Source organism: Aotus nancymaae, unplaced genomic scaffold (assembly GCF_030222135.1).
Source record: "Aotus nancymaae isolate 86718 unplaced genomic scaffold, 86718_ANA_hifiasm-v0.15.2.pri h1tg000067l, whole genome shotgun sequence".
In the NCBI taxonomy this organism is placed as follows: domain Eukaryota; kingdom Metazoa; phylum Chordata; class Mammalia; order Primates; family Aotidae; genus Aotus; species Aotus nancymaae.
Genome location: NW_026988482.1, coordinates 8,203,127 through 8,225,313, shown reverse-complemented (window position 1 = coordinate 8,225,313; position 22,187 = coordinate 8,203,127). Strand labels below are relative to the sequence as shown.

The 22,187-nt window shown below is 45.2% G+C and overlaps 1 protein-coding gene across 5 annotated transcripts in view; it reads right to left on the bottom strand.

The window, feature by feature from the left end:
* The window catches only part of ST6GAL1 (ST6 beta-galactoside alpha-2,6-sialyltransferase 1), a 188,928-nt gene that overhangs the window by 139,536 nt on the left and 27,205 nt on the right, over window positions 1-22,187 (bottom strand). For 4 of the 5 annotated variants that reach the window (XM_064366913.1, XM_012470847.2, XM_012470850.2 and 1 more), the window contains exon 1: window positions 8,425-8,527. The exons of the other annotated variant lie outside the window; for it this stretch is intronic. The gene's annotated coding sequence lies outside the window, so the exon portion shown is untranslated. Of the gene's footprint in view, window positions 1-8,424; window positions 8,528-22,187 lie in introns of those variants that run through there. 5 annotated transcript variants of the gene reach the window in all.

The window sequence follows — 22,187 nt, the reverse complement described above, 5'->3', positions numbered from 1 at the left end:
TGGCAACGCTCCCTGAATGCATTCTGGTGAGGCTGCAGGTGGCAGTCAGGGACCTTAGCTGCATATGGAAACTCTGCCTCTTTGGAAAGGAAGGCTGGGCTCAAGTCCGATTTAGGTCCAACTCATATTGAGCCACTTGAACTGTCACATGGATTACCTCATTTAACACTCACAAAATGTTTACAAGCATGCTCCAAGAAATTCAAAAGTCACTTTCTAAAAACACAACCATTAAAGGGCAGGGCCCTTATTTGAAATCAGGTTTCCTGACGCTGAATTCAGTGCTCCTTCCACCCTGTCTCTTTGGGACACTGCAAGGCCTCCTTACTGGAGCAGTAAAGCTTAAGACATGCCCAGGTTGGAGGCTGGGCATGGTGGCTCATGTCTGTAATCCCAGCTCTTTGGGAGGCCAAGGTATGAGGACCATTTGAGCCCAGGAATTCAAGTCTGGGCAACATGGAGAGACACCCATCTCTACAACAAATAAAATTAACTGGGTGTGGTGGTTCATGCCCGTAGTGCCAGCTGCTCAGGAGGCTGAGGCAGGAGGATCGCTTGTGCCTGAGAGGTCAGAGACTGCAGTGAGTCATGATCATCCCACCACACTCCAGGCTGGGTGACAGTATGAGACCAGGTCTCAAAAAAAAAAAGAAGTTCCTAGGTTGACTCTCTGTCTCTTCCCTAACTCCCAATCTCCCCCACAACGACACACACACACACACACACACACACACACACACACACACACACACGAGTCCCATGACCATGACAGCAGAGACAGGCTCCTAGCCAGCACAACTCAATGCCTCAAATATGCATGATGTGACTGAAATATCTGTGGCTTAGCTGATAAGATGTCTGGGATGTGCTTCCGTGTAATCTGGGGTTGAGGATGGCGTTACAATCAACCACGAGTGTCGGTCATAGTTGAAGCTAGGTGATATGATACAGGGTTCCTTACACTCTTCTTTGTGCTTTTGTACGTTTCAATTTTTCCATAATAAAAAATACTTTTTTTTGACGTATCATGTGAGTGATCATTTCTCTCTCAACTTGTCACTTGGTGGGGGTTTCCATTTTAATTAACTTTCTGCTTCCCTCAGCACAGAAAGCCAAACAATGGCCTGCTATCATGGTAAGAAAAAATACCAGGAGCGAAAGTGTGTGGCTTGTGAAAACCCCAATTATAGCAACAACAGCCATTGCTTAACTGAGTGCCATATACCTGGCACTGCACTGAGCCTTTTACCTATGATTTCATCTAATGCTCATAATCACCCTATGAAATAAGATCTGTTATCCCCATTTTACAGAGAAGGAAATTGAAGTTTAGTAAGCTCAAGTAGCTTGTCCAAGTCTATATAGGTGATACATAATGAGCAAGAATGCAAATCCCGAATTGCTTGTGTTATTAATTTTTCCCATTCCCACAATATATATTTGGCTACTTTAAGACTTTATAGATACTTTAAGATTTTGTAGATAATCGAACTCAATCTGTGAAGTTTTAAAAATGGTCATACCTTTTAAAGTATAAAGAGCCTCTGGCTCTTCACAAATATTCTAATCACAGTGTCAATTACAATAATTGAAAGTTAGATGTGGTTGGCTATCCAGTGTGGCCTCATGCAGGAAGTCTCTCCCACTGCTCCTGTCATTGGTGACGCCCTCCTCATGGTCACACAGCATCCTGCACTAATCTCTCGTTACCCCCGCCTCCTCCTTTGAACTATGATCTTCTAAAAAACTAAGCTCTTCCTATTTGCCTTTGGTTTAGAGTGGGCACTCAACTACGTGGTGAATAAATTAATAAATGACCCTGGAGTTGCTCATTTAGCACATGCAGACATTGAAGACTGGGTATTAAAGTGAAGTTTTTGAAGGTCACAGGGCGGACTAGAACTTAAGGCCCCATGCAGGGCTCCTCTCCCTCCACTGTACTGCCAGTACCTGCAGACTTCTAAAGAACCAATGGCGGATGGTTGAACACTTGAGGCAAGGGTGGGAAAGGCAGGGGCAGTTGGAGGCTCCTTCCTTTACAGGCCCTCACTGAAATGATCAGATCCCAGGGGCCCATGTGACCTTGGGGATGCCTAACAGCTGATATGGGTGACGAATGAAAGAGAACAGCTTTAATACAATGTTAACCATGAAATGTATATATGGGAAGGTTAAGCAAGAAGGCAAGAGACATAACCGCGCATACAGTATGCTCCCAACCATTTACAAAAAATAAATCCATTTAAAGGAAGAAGAAAAACTGCCAACTGTTAAGAGGGGTTGTCTTTGGATAGCGGATTTTTTTTCTGTTTCTCTATGCTTTTTTGCACAGTACTTTCCAAATTATCCTGATTGGTCAGGTTTTTTTCTTCTTTTTTTTTCTTTTTTTTTTAAGACTGAGTGTTGCTCTGTCACCCAGGCTGGAGTGCAGTGGTGCGATCTTGGCTCACTGCAACCTTCGCCTCCCGGGTTCAAGTGATTCTCCTGCCTCAGCCTCCAGAGTAGCTGAGATTACAGGCATGCACCACCATACCCAGCTAATTTTTGTATTTTTAGTAGAGATGGGGTTTCACCATGTTGGCCAGGATGGTCTCGATCTCCTGACCTCAGGTGATCCACCCACCTCGGCCTCCCAAAGTGCTGGGATTACAGGTATGAGCCACTGTGCCCTGCCCTAGCTTTATTTTTATAATCAGAACAATAAATAAAATTTAATTCACTGCAATGATTTTGAGGGCTAATCTGACCTTTCTAGTATAATAATTACTTAGAAAATCATCTCAGTATTTTAATATGGTGAAACTGTACCAATGTTACTGTTAGATGATATAAGCCTATTCAAAAGTACATCCATAGGAGTCAGAATGCCATTGTAGTTTTCTGCAGACAAGCAAGAAAAAATTCATTTGCCTCTAATTCAGTTCTTACGGAACAAGTCACTGATACTATATCTGAACAATTAACTCCCTGTCCAAATTCCCAGGACTCTAATGGTCCAGAACAATTTTGTGAATTTCACTAATGAATTATTCCTGTATTTTTTTAATGTAACCATGTCCCATATTTATGGAGAGCCAGATTTTCTCTGAAGTCTTCCCTCTTCTACTCTGTCATTTACCACCTGCTCTTACCTTCATTCATGAAGAGAAGGGGACCCCACAGGTCAATACTGAGATAAATTAGATCAATTTTCTCAGGCTCCTGAGGGCAATTTCTAAGGGAGAGCCAAAAGTGTTTTAAGCAAGGATGGTGGAGCTCGGTTGGGCGTCCCTCGGGCAGAGAATGGGTCTCCATGCTGTTTGTAATCCCAGGCTAAGCACAAAACACCCTCCACCCCACCACCTGTTTGTCAATAAATACAGAATACATAAAAACAGTGACTTGAGATTTTACTCACTTATGTTTGAAGGTTCTGGTTCTATTAATTTTTTTTTTCAAGTTCTAGTCACCTTAGAGTCACACAAACTTCACAACTATTCAAAGCCTCCCTTGATACTTTGACAGGCCTTGCTTTACGTCTCTTTGTGACAGGTGAGGTCTTCTAACCTGAGCACATAAGCTTACCCTATGGGGACATTCTCCCACTGTCACTCTCCACCACTCTGAAGCTGGTCTCACACCAGTCAGAACGGACAGTATTAAAAAGTCAAAAAGTAACAGATGCTGGCAAGGTTGCAGAGAAAAGGCAATATAGATACACTGTTGGTGGGAGTGTAAATTAGTTCAACCATTGTAGAAAGCAGTGTGGGGATTCCTCAAAAAACTAAAAACAGGAACTACCATTGACCCAGCAATCCCATTACTTGGTAAATACCCAAAGGAATACAAATTGTTCTACCATAAAGACACATACACGCATATGTTCACTGCAGCACTATTCACAACAGCAAAGAACTAAATGCCCACCAACAATAGACTAGATAAAGAAAATGTGGTACGTATACACCATGGAATACTATGCAGCCATAAAGAAGATCACATCTTCTGCAAGAACATGGGTAAAGCTGGAGGTCATTATCCTTAACAAACTAATGCAGGAGTAGAAAACCAAATACCACATGTTCTCACTTATAAGTGGGAGCTAAATAATGAAAACACATAGACACAAAGAGGAAAACAACAGACACCAGGGCCTTCTTGAGGGTGGAGGGTGGGAGGAAGAAAGGGAGCAGGGGAAGTAATTATTGGGTAGTAGGTTTTGTACCTGGGTGACTAAATAATCTGTACACCAAACCCCCATGGCACAAGTTTACCTATATAACAAACCTGCACATGTACCCTGAACCCAAAATAAAAGGTTTAAAAAGTAAAGTTTTTTAAAAGCTGGTGAGCACTCAAGCCTGCCAAGAGGTCTGACTAGTCATAAGCACATGTCATGTGACTTAATGCCCCCAACAGCCCAGGAGAGTCACACACCCTACTCCCCTCACTTTACACAATGCAGAGGCAGCCTGCTGGGATTTTTGTTGTTGTTGTTTCTGTTGTTTTTGTTGTTTTCTGTTTTTGAGGCAGGGTCTCGCTCTGTCACCCAGGCTGGAGTGCAGTGGCATGATCTCGGCTCCCTGCAACCTCCACCTCCCGGGCTCCAGCAATTCTCCTGTCTCAGCCTCCCAAGTAGCTCAGACCAGAGGTGCATGCCACCACACACAGCTAATTTTGTTCTTTTATTTTTCGTAGAGATGCTGGTGGTGGGAGATGATCTCACTATGTTGCTCAGTCTGGTCTCAAATTCCTGAGCTCAAGGAGTTTGAACTCTTCCTACCTTGGCCTCCTGAACTGCTGGGATTATTGGGTGAGCCACCGCGCCCAGCCCAGCCTGCTGGTTTTAAAGTAACACAGGAGAGAGGAAGATGACCCCAAACACCTCCTATTTAGGTCTTTTAGCAAAGACCTAAATACTCATCAACAATAGACTAGATAAAGAAAATGTGGTACGTATACACCATGGAATACTATGCAGTCATAAAAAAGACCATATCTTCTGCAAGAGATCATATCTTCTGCAAGAGAGGAAGATGACCCCAAACCCCACCCCTCATTTAGGTGCCTCTAAAGCCTAGGTATCTTCCACTCCACTGAAACAGCCTGTGCAGAGATTGGGCAGGGAGGACTCTCACTGTACAAAGAAGGAAACCCGGAGCCCAAGAGGTTAAGTAGCGTGAACAGCTAAGTGGAGCCTCTCTCTTCTGTCTTCTCACTGCCTCTAGCCTTATGATTTCACACAATGCAGACCCCTAATGGGGAAGCATAAGAGAGAGACGGAGGAACCCAGCACAAGAGTAAAGTAAACCATTTAGCAAACACTAAAGAAAGCTGATCCCCAACGATAACTGCGATATTCACCATACCTACCACTGGGATCCCTGGCTTTGCTTAATAACCAAACCTGCTTAAATCCATAAGGAATTGGTTCTCTGACTTAAAGGGTGTTGTTATAACAACCATAACTTTGACTTTTCTCTGGAGTACCAACCACAACAGATTTGATGCAACCATTTCCTTTTTATGCAAAAAGGGGCATTAAAAGTAGACCGTGCATTGCTGTGTATCATTGGGCAAGTAATTTCTCTTCTCTAGGCCTCCGTTTTCCCATCTGAAAAGTAAAAGGGTCCAGTCAGATGATCTCTGAAGTTCCTTACAGGGTCAGTGTCCTGGTGAGAAAACTATACTGCAGTGCCAAGTAGAATTGACGTAGGATTTTTCTTCTTGGTCTCCTGGCCAGTGACGCCCCACCTGTGCCTCGCTCGGCCATGCTGGTGTGCCTCAGCTCACCTGTGTTATAGCTTGTACCTGAATTCCGAGCTCTTGTACCACAGCAAAGAATAATGAGGATACGCTGGACATTGAAGGGTGAGGAGGGCAGAGAAGAATTTTATTGAGTGATGAAAACAGCTTTCAGCAGAGAGGGGACCCGGTGTTGGTCTCCTACTTGTAGACAGGAAAGTTCCCCAGTGTGGCTGGATCAGGGGCCTTTTAAGGACTCAGAATGGAGAGCGCAGGCTGACCGGTTTGTGAGTATGCAAAAAAAGATTAAAGCGAAGACACCACTTAAGGGTGGGCACGGCAGTGTAGAAAACCAATTAGGAAAAAGGGTAGGTATATGTAAAATAGGTGAAAGGTAGAGACCAGTTAGGGGAAAGCACGCCAAACAGGAAGACGAGTTCTCAGTCTGGCCTGAGGATTTAACTTGCAGCTTGCTTTTCAGACTGTAAACTGTCTTTGGCCTAGAGGTGGGGATCTCGCCGGGTACCTGCCCCTATCTGCCTAGGCATTTGGCTGCCTCCTGTTGCTATCAGAATCGTCGTGAAAGTGAAACACCCTGGAAACTCTAAGGAAAAGAAACAAGTGTAACCAGGAGATAACAGGGACAGTGCAAAACAACATGTTAACTTTGGGGAAACCCGGCTTCTCAGTGTTTTTTTGGTTTTCCTACTTCTCTGCCAAATACAAAAATAAGCAGCTACTTCCATGGGACTCTCATAAAAAAAAATTAAATAAAATCAATGAAAACAATGCTTTTCCACGAGTGGCTCAGGAGTAGCTTGCTAAGAGACACTTTCCTCCCAGTGGGGCCGATGTCAACAGCCCATGCTTTTGCCCAAACAAAGGCCTCCTGGCACAGGGATGAGAGGCAAAACATCTGAGTCTCCATACTTGGCCTTATTCCAATTTGAGGGGAAGGGGCGGCCAGGAGAGAAAAATAACTAAGCTTTTGAAAGGCTAGAAGGAAAGTAAGGAATTACTAGATCTATTTTTTCTCAACAGAATAAAGAACTCTTGAAAGGGATAATGGAAGGGTGTAGCTTTCGATTTGAATTACTCTCTTGTTTAACTCTGTTCTGCCTAAGGCCATTGCGTTTTAAGCCAACCACAGAATCCCGGTTTTGCCTTTAGTTGCCAGCAGGGCCATGCAGTGTGGGAGTTGGGAGACCCACACTCTGTGGCCCGTTTCACCCGGTTTAAAGTTGGACAGGAAGCTGAACTCTCCAGCATCAGCTTCCTACCTGTAAAACAAGAAGGTTCCCTAGATGCTCTGTAGACCTTTTCAATAACAGTGGAATAGGGTTGGAGGCTCTCCAGCTACCCCCCGGGACAGGTTAATCTTCAGCCACGCTAGCCAAGGTGAGGCAGCAGCCCACCGGCCTCGCAGGCACACACTCAGGCCGCAGCGCCTCGGTTCCTGCGCCACTGCACGCCCACAACCTGACCAACACCAACGCCTCAGAGACCAATTCACCCCTAAACCATCTCCCTGCTGCAGATCGTGTCTGATTAAGTAACATCTGCAAAGCTGAGCTGAGCATATGTAAGCAAAGAGAAGGCAAAACAAACAAGAGTCCTCTCTTTGCGGACCTCGGAATTTCTTTCAAATAAACTCAGAACTGAACATTGTACGTACCCAGCTAGAACACCAGGTCTCAGCTGGCCTTGCTTGTGAAAATGCCTAACAAGCCAAAAGGGGCTGGTGACATCTGGGGTGTCTGGGCACAAGGACCCGGGCCTCAGAGGCAAAGCGCAAGACCGCACTGGGTGACGCGTACATTGACCCTTCTTCCCGCAGGCTGAGGAGGGCCCAAAATATGCCCACGGAGGCAATCGCCAACGGGGACAATAGTAGATCCAGCACGATCTTTATTTGAGGGGCACCGTTAGACCCTTAATCCATCCCACATCTCTAAGAGACCTCCAGGAAGTGGAGGTGAGGGGTTGTCCACTTCACCCAAAGGAATGCGCCACGGCCGGGGACGGACTCTCAGCCTGGGGTAACCTTTTCGTAGCTGCTTTCTTGTTTTAATTTCCCTTTTTAAGTCCGACAGTTTAGTCTGATGCCCAAGCGGTGCCTTTTAAATGTCTCTCTCGCCCTCCTCCAGCAAGTGGCGCCTCTAGAGACACTCCCTCCCCAGAGGCTGAGACAATGGCCCGGCACCGCAGGGCGGCTCCTAAGGGTTCGCGGTGCGTCCAGGTCTCTGGGCAGGGCGCACGTGCGTTTGTTATGGTGCCTGTGCCCCCTCCGCTGCCGCGGGCCTCAATTTCTCCAGCCGTAAACCCAGCAGGCAGGGGGGATTTGAAGGAACCCGGACTCTGCGAGGCGCACCGGCCTCCCCACCCCACCCAATACTGACGGTGCGGTGGAGAAATCGGTGTTCCCCGGGGCTGTGCACACGTGGGTTTGTTGTGGATCCGCAGGCTCGTGGAGCCAGAGAGAAACCAGGGTGGCCCCTTGGCCCAGACAAATATACACAGAGCCCCAGCCAAGAGGTGGCCAGCCGGGGAGCCAAGGCAGCTGAGGCGGCGCTGGAGAGAGAGTCCCTGCGCCCTAGGCGCGCCACGGGGCCCTCGGCTCGGCTCTCCTCCCTCGCCCCTTTGCATCACACTCCTCCCGGGAGGGCCCGAGCCGCGCCGCCCGCCGCACCCCCTACTCACACGCTGCACTCTCGGCCGGCGGAGGCTACGGTTGCTCCGCCCGCTCCACGCCCACGCCGGTCGGTACCGGCTCCCTTTGTTAGCGCCGGGCAGTGCCCCAGGCGACCTCCCCAACCCAGCCCTGCCCAGGACTCCGCTCCCCCAGGTGACTCCAGAAAACGCGCTCAGCAAGGGCAGAGCACCCGGGAGCTGGGAACCACACGAGGGAGTCTCGGAGGAGGGGTCCGCTGGGGAGGAACAGGGGACAGAAGACGCAGAGTGGAAGGGACGGGAGAAGGAGGGAAGAAGAGCGCGGCGGAGGGGCGGGAAGGAAGCGAGTCGCCGCCTCATGCAAATGGATTGCGAAGACTGGGTCCGTCTCCGCCCCGCTCCACCTCGCCCCACAGACCACACCGCACCCCAAACCCGCCCGGAGGTTGCGAGCTAGCGGGCCCGGGGCTAAGGGTTCCTGTTGAAGGCACCGGGTGATGCTAGAATCCTGCCTCCCTCAAGGAGTGTGACTCCAGGACCGAGTGGGAGGGGCCACGAGGCTGCGCAAGGACCCCTAAATGCCTCTTCCCAGCTTGGCCACGAGGGGTGAATCCAGCCGTGTCCGGTTTTTGGTCCTAACAAGCGGGCACTGTACACCCGGGCTCTGCCACCGACTGACTGCGAGACCCTGGGGAAGTCACTTAACCTCTCTGAAGACTCGTATTCCTCTTACGTAGAATAGGAAAGAACAAAATCTTTCCCTGCGTTTGGCATTAACCTCTTAACACTGGGTCATGGCTCGTACTAGGCGCTCTCAAATGGCAAATACAGAAGGAGAGGCGCGTCCTGGAACCCCTGCACTCAGAGGCTTTCACCCCAAGCTGCAAGCCGGAAGACCGAAGCCTCCGGCGGGTGGTGAAGGGAGTGAGCGGCACATCCTGGGAACCCACCTTTCCTCTTCTGCAAAATGGAGATAGTAAAGAAAGCGTTATTTTCAGTATTATGTGCAATGACCTATTTGAAACACTTATCTTGGTGTCTGGCATATAGAAGGTGCTCCTAACAGTAAAACGTATGCATGAGTGAATTAATAGAAGCAGACAAGTTCGGAAGACTATTTCTTTTCACCAGGACGAAGATGGGGCTGCTGGGGAAGGAAAGAGGATTGAGCAAGCTGCCTGCTGACCATCCCCGGTGGCCCCAAGGTGATTTCCTTAAGACGAAAAAGCTGCCCAACAGGAGGGCGGGAGGGGCCTTTAAGGCCTCCACTCCAGCTTCCCATAGCCCAGAGAGAGGATGTGACTACTAGAGGCAATAGTCGTATCCCAGATGTCTACTGAGTGCCCACCAGGCATCAGGCTGTGTGCTGGGTGGGAAAGGGGGAAAGGAAGGAGAGGCTGAAAGGTCTGGGAGTCCTCTGGGAACACAAAGTCCAGTGTGTACTTAGAGTGCCTGCAGCCCAGGCCCAGAGTCCTGTCTCCAAATGAGGTGGCTACTCCCCATCACCAACCTGGGAAAGGGAAGTTACACCCTCAGCCTGTCCCCAGCACCCTTCTTCCAAACACTGCATCCTCCCTGCCCTGATCCTGGCTCCCTTCTGCTGATGCTGTTATTCCCTTCCCTCTGCCCTTGAGGCATTTTTTGCTCAATACAAAGAGCTCCAATTGAAGGGAGTGCCAGATAGAGTGAATTCAAATCTTTATGGCCAACTAGCTGTGCCTTCTTGGGTGAGTTCCACATCCTGTGAACCTCCCTTTCCTCTTCTGCAAAGTGGAGATATTAAGGAAAGCGTTGCTTTCAGGATTATGTGCAATGACCTATGTGGAACACTTAGCTTAGGGTCTGGCACACAGAAGGTACTCCTAACATTAAAATGTAAGTATGAGTGAATGAATAGAAGCAGACAAGTTCAGAAGACTATTTCTGGAAGGATGCTACATTGAAGATTTTAGGCCCTATTCTAAAAAGGGGTGGGGGGAGGAAGCTATTAAAAGATTCTGTGCAGTAGCATGACATGCATCTTTGTATTCGACAAGGATTCCTCTGGCACCACAATGGAAAATAGATGGCAGAAGCAGAGACTAGATTGGAAGCTGACATCAACCGAGATATAATAAGAGCCTGAACTGTGTCAGTGACTGTCAAGACATAAAAGAAGGACATCTAAATAATAGCTACCATTTGGGGAGCTCCATTGGGAGTTCTGTGTGCCCACCCAAAAATCTCATCTTGAATTGTAATCTGTGTGTGTCAGGGGAGGGTCCTCATGGGAGGTGATTGGATTATGGGGACAGATTCCCCCACGATGTCCTTGTGTTAGGGAGTTCTCACGGGATCTAGTTGTTTGGTAAGTGTCTGGCATTTCCCCAGCATTCTCTCTCTCTCCTGACACCATGTGAGGTGTGCCTTGCTTCCCCTTCACCTTCCACCATGATTATAAGTCTCCTGAGGCCTCTCCAGCTATGCGGTACTCTGAGTCAATTAAACCTCTTTTATTTATAAATTGCCCAGTCTCAGGTAATTTATAATTTTCTCAGTAGTGTGAAAATGGACTAATACAGGATTAAAAGCACCTTGTTTATTACATTGTCTCTCCTTTTCATAAGTAGCAGTCTTAGTCCTATTTTATGGATTAGGAAACTGAAGTCATCTAGGAAGTGGAGAAGACAGAATTTGACACATGCTTTCATATGCTTTGAAAGCCTTAGGATGGGAAGGTTGGGGAGAGATAACATGCGGAGAAATGCCAGATCCAGGTGACAGGGGGATAGAGGCAGCAAACCACCTTGCCATGTATGTACCTATGCAACAATCCTGCACGATCTGCACATGTACCCCAATACCTAAAGTACAATAAAAATTAAAAATAAAAAGCCTTAATCATCTCCTTCATCCTCACCCATTTATCAACACTGCTTAAGAATGAACAGCAAAGGAAGGGGGGCTCTTTCAAACGGTTGTCCAGTCCCCACTGCACGGTTCTCGTTTCCAGAGAATGGAAAACCAAAATAAGGAGAAAACAAGGGAAAAGGTTATCTTAGCACTGAGATAAGCACAGATGATAGGACACGTGTGAAAATTTCCAGGGACTCTGAGACAAATGAGCGGGCAGCAGACAAATTTACTCCTGGTAAAATTCCAGAGTGAGAGTCATTGAGACAAATATACTCCTGGTATAATTCCAGGATAAGAGTCATTGTGGAGAAGCCTCCACCAAGTTTCTCTCTCATCGATTGGGACCCTCTGACCTATAAGCAAGAGGCAGAGGCTGGAACATTACTTTGGAGATGAACCTGTCCTCCCCAGTCTATATGTGTGAGGCTTCTCCTCCCATTGTCTCTGAGGTCCCTGCCTTGACTGGTTGGTTTCAGTTTTTTTAAGGAGTACAGATACCCACTTTCCCTCTGGACACTATCTCAGTTCTGGGATAGTGTTCCACCCACACCTTCCTGCTTTGGTCTAAATGTTGTATCCCCCCAAAATTCGTACAGTGAATTCCCAACCCCCAAGATGATGGTGTTAGGACATGGGGCCTTGGGCGAGGTGATTCAGTTATGAGGGCAGAGCCCTCACAAATGGAACTAGTGCCCTTATAAAAGAGACCCGAGACAGGTGTGGTGGCTCAGTAATCCCAGAATTTTGGGAGGTTGAAGCAGGTGGATCACCTGAGGTCAGGAGTTCGAGACTAGTCTGGCCAACATGGTGAAACTTCATCTCTACTAAAAATACAAAAAGTTAGCTGGATGTGGTGGCACCCACCTGTAGTCGCAGGTACTTGGGAGGCTGAGGCAGGAGAACTGTTTAAACTCAGGAGGCAGAGGTTGCAGTGAGTCTAGACCACACCACTGCACTCCAGCCTGGGCACCAGAGTGAGACTCTGTTTCAAAAATAAATAAATAAATATTTCTAAAAATAAAATAAGAGAGACCCCAGAGAGCTAGCTAGCCCCTTCCAACATGTAAGGATGCAGCTAGAAGATACCACTTATGACCAGGAGAGTGAGCCTTCCCTTGACATCAAGTGGCCCATCATCTTAATATTGGACTTACCAGCCTCCAGAACCACGAGCAATAAACTCCTGTTGTTTACAAGCCACTTGATTTATGGTGTTTTTGTTATAGCAGTCCAAACAGACTAAAACATTCCTTATCCCTTCCTCAACCCTTGACTTCAACCTTAGCTAATATAAGCTATTTTTAGGTAATGCATTTCTCAGTCATCATTTTAGACAGCTTACAGATTAATTAGTATACGTAATACCTTACACATAATTTTCATTTACAACAGTTCACCTGCAGATAATATGTTCATAACACTCTTGAACTGGAGGTGGTATTTCATGGGTGGGAGGAAGACGGTAAGCAGTTGAAAATTTCCTCCTAAATCTTTCTTCCCCACCCACGACAGATGCTCCTCAAGACCTTTAAATGACAATCACAGCTCTGCTCTTCACGTCGTGTCTCCTCTTCAGTACATGTTGTCTAATATGAGGATTTCTTCAGGGGCCTAAAAGAACTGTGATTTGCCTGTGCCCACTATGTTGGCTTTCAGTGCTACCAGCCTTAAGGATGATGATATATATATACTCAACTGGTCTACTAAGTCTGTAGAACTCAAGTTTAAAAGTAGAAAGAAAATAACAGCATGCTCAGCCCCCTTGCCATGTGATGCCCCGTGCCACCATGGAACTCTGCAGACTCCCCACATGCATGAAAGCTCTCACCAGATACAGTCCACTGACCTTGGACTTCTCAGCCCCCATAACTGTAAGAAATGAATTCCTTTTCTCTATTAAAAGAGAGAGAGAGACAGAATAACAGCATCTCTAATTTAAGCACACAGGATGGCTCCTGCTGATTGCTGTGAAGCAGACCTGCACAGATGGGCTGATAAAGCAGAGTGGGGGCAGAGAAGAAGAGTGCTAGAATGCAGAGGCTGAAAACTAGGAACAGGTCTCATGAAAGGATCACAGCCAAAAGACTGGGAGGATGGCTGGCCCCGCAGCCCCGAGTACAGCAACAAGTGACTTGCTGGCTCCAGAAACCTCAGAGTAGAATATGGGCATGGTGAGATCAGGATAGGTCAGGAACATATCACGTGGGCACGTGAGTAGTTATGCTGCCCTTCACCCCATCATCTTCTGTGTCCAACCCCATCCTAGGTCCTTGGGAAGATATGAGGAGAAACCAAGTCACTGTTCCCAAATCACATATGTTTTAGCAAAATATCTCAGTTCGTAATAATAATTTTCATGTATTGAACATCTGCTCATAAGCTATGCCCGGGAGACCAGATACACTGGTAACGGCAGGGAATACAAGAGTTGGAGACTCTGGGGAAGCAAAGATGCTTGTAATACATTCTCTCAAAAAGATTCAGGAAATTGGCTTCTCCTGGGAGACTTCTATCAGAACGAAAGCAGAAATTGCCTCCTATGTATTAATGATCTAAGGATGACAGAATAACTTATAGGAATGATCAGTGTTTTGTGCAAGAGGTTACATGGGTCAATGAAACTTCTTTGCAGTGAACAATTTCTTTGGGTGGAGGAGGATCAGTACTTGCTGCTTGTGGATGATCTGTCCCAAGCCTGTATCTGTAAGATCTCATATTTTCAAAAATCAGTTTTTAATAGTGTTTGTTTTTGGGTTTTTTTCCTGATGTTACACATAACATTTGCTTTAGAAAATCCAGAAAAGTCAGACAAGGTTAAAGAAGCAAGGGGGGAAAGCTGTCAGCCCGTCAACCACAAACAGAATTAACCATTTGACCTGTTTTCTTCCAGTTATTTCCTGGGCATTTTTCTGCAACTTTCAATAGTTAAAATTATAAAGTGATATCCTGCTTTCCTCCTCCATTTAAATATGTCATAAGCATTTCCTATGTGCATTTAACAACAAATGTATTCGTTCAGTTTAGCTCTTATTACATGCAAAGCAAGCATTCTTCAGCAAATTATTACTGATTTATTGTATAATCGTTGGCTATACAAGAGACAGTTTAGTGGTTGAGAGTACTCTCAAGTCAGGTTTGAATCCTGACTCTGCTACCTCCTAGCTTTGTGACTTTGGGCAAATTACTTAACTCCTCTGGTTCTGTTTTTTCATCTGTAAAGTGAGGATAACAGTGTCTGCCCCAAAAAGTTATGTTAAATAATAAATAGGCTGGGCGCAGTGGCTCACACCTGTAATCTCAGCACTTTGGGAGGTTCAGACAGATGGATCACCTGAGGTCAGGAGTTCAAGACCAGCATGTCCAACATGGCGAAACCCTGTCTCTACTAAAAAATACAGAAATTAGCCGGGGCTGGTAGTGGGTGCCTGTAATCCCAGCTACTCAGGAGGCTGAGGCAAAGAGAATTGCTTGAACTTAGGAAGTGGAAGTTGCAGTGAGCTGAGATCGAACCATTGCAGAGCAAGAATCTGTCTCAAAAAATAAATACATAAGTAACGAGTAAGTTAATAACAAAAGTGCTTAAAGCAACACCTGGCACAGTAAGCACAGAATAAGCAGTAGCTATTAACAATATGTGAATGCATTATAAATTATTCAACCATTCTCCTGCAGCTGGACATTAAGGTTGTTTTTGGTCACGTCTGTAATGCCAGCACTTTGGGAAGCCAAGGCAGGCAGATCATGAGGTCAAGAGTTCAAGACCAGCCTGGCCAACACAGTGATAACCCGTTTCTACTAAAAACACAAAAAAATTAGCCGGGCATGGTGGTGGGTGCCTGTAATCCTAGCTACTCTGGAGGCTGAGACAGGAGAATCGCTTGAACCCGGGAAGTGGAGGTTGCAGCGAGCCGAGATTGTGACACTGCACACCAGCCCAGGCCACAGTGCAAGCAGTGCAAGACTCCATCTCAAAAAAAAAAAAAAAAAAGGTCGTTTTTGGCTTCTCCACTGTTAACAAATAATTCTGCAATAAACCACTTACTGTATGCGTGAGGAGAGTAAAGGAGGATTGAAACCTCATTATGAAGGGACCGTAGTGCCAAAGTAAGGCATTCAGAATTTTTAAAACTCCTCTTTTTGACAAAATGATATTTACTTCCAGTTCAAAAATATTTTTTGAGATCAGTGGCCCAAGAGAGGGTGTAGGCTAGGTCAGGGGATGCCAGGTCGAACAAGCAACAGGCCCCACACTCAAGGAGTTTTAGCAAGATTTACAAAAATGTCACAATCATTACTCCAGGAAGGTATTGTTAAAATAATGTATTTCTACATTATCCTGTATATTGACAGAGATTACAAAATATCTGATTTCAATCAACCAATACAACAGAAAGTACAAGCTTAGCCAATCCTTCCTTATTCCTTTATAGGTGAGGTTTGATGAATAACACCCACTTCCAAGAATTGTTGTGAACATTAGGGACGACACCCATAAAGCACTCAGTGTGGCGTCTGCACCTACTGAATGCTCAAAAACTAATAGCTAACACTGACTGAGCGCGTGCCACAAGCCACACCAGGCACTACACGATGCACTTACAAATACTATCATTTAGCCTTGCAGCCACCCTCTTAGGCAGATTGTATTCATTTTATTATTTATAGTTTATAGCTGAGGAAACTACAGCATAAGGAACTTAACCTGGGTAACAAGAGTACTTAAGAGGTGAGGCTGAATTTTTTTTTTTTTCTTTTTTGAGACAAGGTCTCACTCTGTCACCCAGGTTAGAGTGGAGTGGAGTGATCTCGGCTCACTGCAACCTCCTTCTGGGCTCAAGCAATCCTCCCGCCTCAGCCTCCTCAGTAGCTGGGACTCCAGCCACATGCCATCATGATGAGCTAATTTTTTGTGTTTTTTATAGAGACAGGGCTTCACTACATTGCCCAGCCTGGTCTCCAATTTCTGATCTCAAGCCATCCGCCCACTTCACCCTCCCAAAGTGCTGGGATTATAGGCATGAACCATGGTACCCAGCCAGTGAAGCTGAGTTGTTTTTGTTTTTGTTTTTGACACCAACTCTTGCTCTGTCACCCAGGCTGGGGTGCAGTGGCGCGATCCTGGCTCGCTGCAACCTCTGCCTCCTAGGTTCAAGTGATTCTCCTGCCTCAGCCTTCCGAGTAACTGGGATTGCAGGCACACACCACCACACCCAGCTAATTTTTGTATTTTAGTAGAGATGGGGTTTCACCATGTTGGCCAGGCTGGTCTCGAACTCCTGACCTCAGGTGATTCGCCGCCCTCAGCTTCCCAAAGTGCTGGAATGACAGATATGAGCCATGGCATGTGGCCAGTGATGCTGAATTCTTAACCAAAATTTTTGAGTAATTATGGCAAGTGATGGCCAGAGCTGAGTCCTGGTGATTTGAAAATTCAATTCAAAGGATTATCCCATCATTGATGGTGTTTTCTCACACGTGTTTTATACATCTCTCCCCAAGGAGAGCCAATATTTTCTGCGAGAGGCCACACAGCGCACAGCACACCGGTTTAGGAGTCAGCAGGCCCACATTCTACATTAAACTCTCACAACCCAGCCTGCAGACCTCAGCCAAGGTCCTTACTCTTTCTTGTTTTCAGTTTACTGCTTTATAAAACAAGGGCAGTTGGACAAAATAAGTTGTTTTCAAACCTGGCTGTACTTTGGAGTCACCTGCTGAAATTGTTTATAATATAAATCCTCATTCTCCTCCCCAAGATTTAATTGTTCTGGGGTCAGACACCGGGAATCTATACTTGTTGACAAATTCTCCAAGCAATGCTGCAGGGAGCTGCAGGGAGCTGCAGGGTTTACAGACCAGTCAACTGGGTTACCTCTAAGCCTCTTCCTAGCTTCTCACAAAGAAATTCCTCCAAAGGGTAAAAAGCCACCAACTATGCCTGAACATGTTCGTGCTCCATCACCAAGGGAGCCCTCTCTGCTGGTGCGGCCCTGAATGAGGAACCCTTTGCCAGGGCACTGTGGGCTTTAGACAGCGGAGGCATGGCTGCAGCCTCAGCCACATTCTCATGGATTATCATCACCGGTAGTTCATTGAGCACAAATAGCTGGGCAATAACCTTTGGAAAAAGCCACATTTCTTATCATTAAAGTATTTCCTAAAGTTTAAATGCCACCCTATGAAACTACATTAATTTTTCAGTCCCTCTTTGTACAGGGCTCAAGGCAAAACCTTTGACAGCTCCTGAGTGCACATGGGTATTGATTCTGTTTCTTGAAAGAAAAGAAAAAAGAGGGAAAAAAATCTCTGAGTGTACAGCCACAGCATCCTCCTGGCAGGAGCTGATGGAGGAGTTGGTGATTTGGGTTAACCTGTAACCAGCTCTGCTAAGGTCTAAGTGTATGGACAATAAGATGTGCATTTGGGAAGCACTGAAATGGTTCATTGCAGGAAACAGCCCCTGAACAGTGTAGCCTTATCCGTTACAGTCTTCCTTGGGGATACTATAAAGCACTCAACTGTCCAGTTCAATTAGCAAGCCAGCAGTCTATAATGATAATAAGAGCCTGCACTTCTCTAACCAGACAGGCTCAGACAAGGCCATGACCTGAAGGCCCCAGAACTTCATCCAGCAGGCAGGGACTCTAGCTCAGGCCCTCTGAGGTGGAAGGGGAGTGTGTGTGTGTGTTTGGGGGAATGTAAGCATAGGCACTTACATTAACCATGTATATAATTACATTCAAAGGGTTGGATCCAATCTGCTTGGGGTCCCACCGTATCAGTTGGGCTGTAATTCCAGAGAGCAAGCTCTTCTGTGAGGCCTTTCTCAAACTTACAGAAAAGATGGATATTAGGAAACTCATTTCCTTCCCCACAATAGATGCAGAGGTCTTAAGTCCACATTCATAGTGGACTATTGTAGAGGTGTTTTATTGCAGAATCTGGGTCTTCTCTGGTGGTTGGGTTAAGGTGAAAGGATAATTAGAAGCTCTTATTATAATCATAGACTGCCGGCTTGCTAATTAATCTGTAGATTAATCAACAGTGCAGCTGGTTGATTAATCTACTCACTTTAATATAAATTACACATTTAGAGGACTTGCAAGGTGCATTCCTATACATTTTTCGATTGACCCTTATTTTACTGATAAATCAGCAGAGGTCCAGAAAGTACAACAGCTTGCCAAAGATCACCTAGCCAATAAGTGGCAGCATCTGGACTAGAGCCCAAATCTTCTGACTCTGTTGCAAATGCTAATAAGGGGCCAGAGAGTAGCCCAGAAAAATGTAGAAAGCACAAAACACTTGAGAAAAAGCAGAAATTGCAGTGGCTTGTCCTTCATAATGAGGCCCCTGAGAGGAATCAGGACCTGCTCATTATTTTCTGACTTTTCATAGTGCTCAGGGATCATTAGACTAGGTTTTCATCCTGTCTCTTCGAAGTGCCAAGAAAAATACGTAACGTGATAAGTGGCGATTACAGAAAATGGCCAGAAGCCTGGTGGGATGTTGTTTTTGCTGAGGAGAAGAAGGAAGTCACTCATTTGAGATGGCTTTGTGTGAATTTGGACTTAGGATAACACATTTCCTTCACCCCAGTGTTTTCAGCATAGAGAGTCAAGGTAGTTTTATTGCTTCAAAGATCTCATGAGCTAGAAGAAATTGTCATTTCCATTGGTTTCTGAGGTGAAATAGAGCGTGCTTGAGATTAGGATCATTAGGATCTGGATATTCCAGAATGATCTGAGAGATAATGACTTCCTCAAATTACTGAAGCAGGAGCTGAAATGGTTATGTTATTTAATCCTCATAAAGACCCTGTGAGATGTGCGTCATTAACCGCATTTGGAAATGAGATTATGGGCTTAAGAAGTTTGAATAACTGGCCAAAGTCTTGAAATTGCCAAAGCGGGAAACTGAACTAGAATGTATATGACTTCAAAGCAATTCTTTGACCACTAGGCTCATCCATTTTTGTTGGAGACGAAGTGATGAGAGGATGACCTGACCGTCTCCTCACTGTCTCTACCACTAGGACTTCCTTGTACTTCATTGCTCTGAAATGCCTCCTTCATCTCTCTCTGCCTTCAACCCATCCTTTAGGGTCTGGTTCAATCCTAAGCTCCTCCTGGAAGCCTGGCATCCACATTGATCTCTTCCTTCTTTGAAGTCCTGTAGACACATGCAGAAATTCCTGGGACTGTACCTTTTGTTTTCTCATTTATTTGATGCATAGCTAAATGGAATTTGGTTTTTAATACCCTTCAAATAGAAACACACGTTCATAGAAACACACTTTGTTTTATATAAATAAGTCCACAAATCAGGACAGAATTTTCTTTATCAGACTTAGAGTTGTAAATTAAATCAGATCGGAACCTTCCCTCCTCACTTAGCCATTCCCCAAATTTTGGCCCAGGACCACAGAGGTTGGGAGGGAAGCAAGTGTCTCTCCCAGCTCCATTCCTGGCCAGGAAATAGGCTTGCTCCTCTTAGTTGACATTTCTATCTCTGATTCCCTCCAAGTTATTTAATAAAACTCCAAAAAGCCCAAGTCTCTGCAGTGTGCCTCTCCATCAGTTGCTGACGGTTCATTCCTTCAGTAACTAATGAGACAGCAGCCAACTCAGTGCTGTGGTGCTTCAGTAGCTCTTTGGGGCCAAGCAGAATGGAGTTCACTTCCTGTCTTGCTTTTACTAGCCAGAGAGCTTTTAAAATGGCCCTTAGCTTTTCTGGAACTGTGAAATGGAAATATTGCATTCCTCAGAGAATAATAAGAATCAGCAATAATGCTGGTATGTGCAGTGCCAGGCTGTATATCAACCGCATACACAAAAGGTGAACGGTATTATAATTATTAGGTGAAAAACTGATCAAAAGGAGGTGAACAACTAACTTTTTTTAATCCCTAGAACCAATTCAAAAAAGCCAGATGCCTATGGCCTGGCATAAGAAGCCTCTTCCTCCTCCTCTTCTTTCTTTTTTGTTCCTCTTTCGTTTTAATCACATTCAAAACAAAACATTGGGCTGGGCACAGTGGCTCAAACCTGTAATCCCAACACTTTGGGAGGCCAAAGCAGGTGAATCACTTAGGGTCAGGAGTTCAAGACCAGCCTGGCCAACATGGTGAAACCCAGTCTCTACTAAATATACAAAAATTAGCCAGGTGTGGTGGCAGGCGCCTGTAGTCCCAGCTACTCAGGAGGCTGAGGCAGGAGAATTGCTTGAACCCAGGAGGCAAAGGTTACAAGGAGCCAAGATGGCACCACTGCACTCCAGCCTGGGCAATAGGGCAAGGCAATCGTGATCGCCTACTTTATGAAACAAATATGTAGCAGTGATAAAGTTAGCATTGCTTTTTAGCCTCTAAAAGATTCCCGCTCACATCTGTGCATACTGAAAAAGCAGCAGCGTGGAGACAGCTTTCTCATGTTTAACCCAGAAATTATAGCCCGTGGGCCAGATCAAAGAGCTCAGGGCCACAGGAGGGTCTTATGTTAGTATTTCCCCTCTTTACCATGTGAGAAAAACCTAAGGTATTACTGGGAGATCTTCCCACACTCTCTGATCTCATTTCCCTCATGGAGAAACAGACACCAGACCGTCAGAGAAACTTCGCTTGTGTTTCACAGTGACAGAAGCAAACCCTGGTCTCCAGGAGCTCGGATCTCTTTCTGCTACCTCCCAGCCATCAGTTTGAGGGCGTTACTGAGTAGCCCTTGTGCACTAACTGCGTGCTTTATGGGGGTAGAAGGCAGAAGGGGACAATATCCCAGCCTTGTAGCGTTCACAGAATGAAAAAACAAGAGTTACCCACAGACCACCATCAGGAAATGGCTCAAGATCCTTTCTGATCCAGAGCTCAGAGGGCAGCTCAGGCTGTGAATTCACTCCAGAGGACAGAGATATAATTGCTCTGTCTACTCTATTTTCTAGAATAGTCCAGCTGAGGCAGTATTCATAACTGTTAATACAATTAATGGACTCGGAGCCACAGTGGCTGGAGTTAAATCCCAGCTCACCCAAGGAACAGCTGAGCAATCTTCGATAAATTACTTAACCTCTCTATGCTTCAGTTTTCCCATAGGTAAAGCATGGATAGTATTGTAAAAATGAAATTATATAATCCATGTAAAGTGCTGTAAAAAGGGCCAACATAAAGTACTCAATAGGCTTAGCCATAATCACTGTACTAAACAATTACAGTAAAGAAGAAATTAATATTTGCTAAACATATACATATACATATTTGATATGTCATAAAACAAGATTTGATGAAAGAATAAATGAATTAGAGTCAGAAAAGGAAGGGATTCTTGCAGGCTGAAATTCTCAGGTAGGTTTTTTAGCAGAGGCCAGATCTGAGCCTGGCATTTAAGGAGATGTAGAATCTAAGCAGGATGAAAGAAGATGAGAAGAAAAAATTTTCCACTTTCAGAAGAATGTTCCACTTTTACACACAGATTCATGTTTAAATATGTTTATTAAAGTGTTATTTTATTAGCAAAATACTAGGAACTGCCTAAATAGCCACTGAAATAATAAAGCACAATTTGATGCATCCGTAAATGAATTTATCTGAATCCATTAAAAGGTTTTCAAACAATGCTTAATGACAAATATGCTGAGATTATAATACTAAATTGCCAAAAAATATCCCACATTATAGGCAGCATAATTTAAATTTTTTTAAAAAAAGCCCATTTAGATACAGAAAAGAAAATATATTACCTACCCAGAACAACATTGACTTAAATCTTGCAGCTAAAAAAAAAAAGGAAAAAGAAAAGAAATATATATGCTAAAGTATTAGAAGGAAAGAATTAAGTAACCTCGTTTCCTCTTTAAATCTTTGTTAATTTTTCAAATTGCCTATAATGAACGCATCTTATTTTACC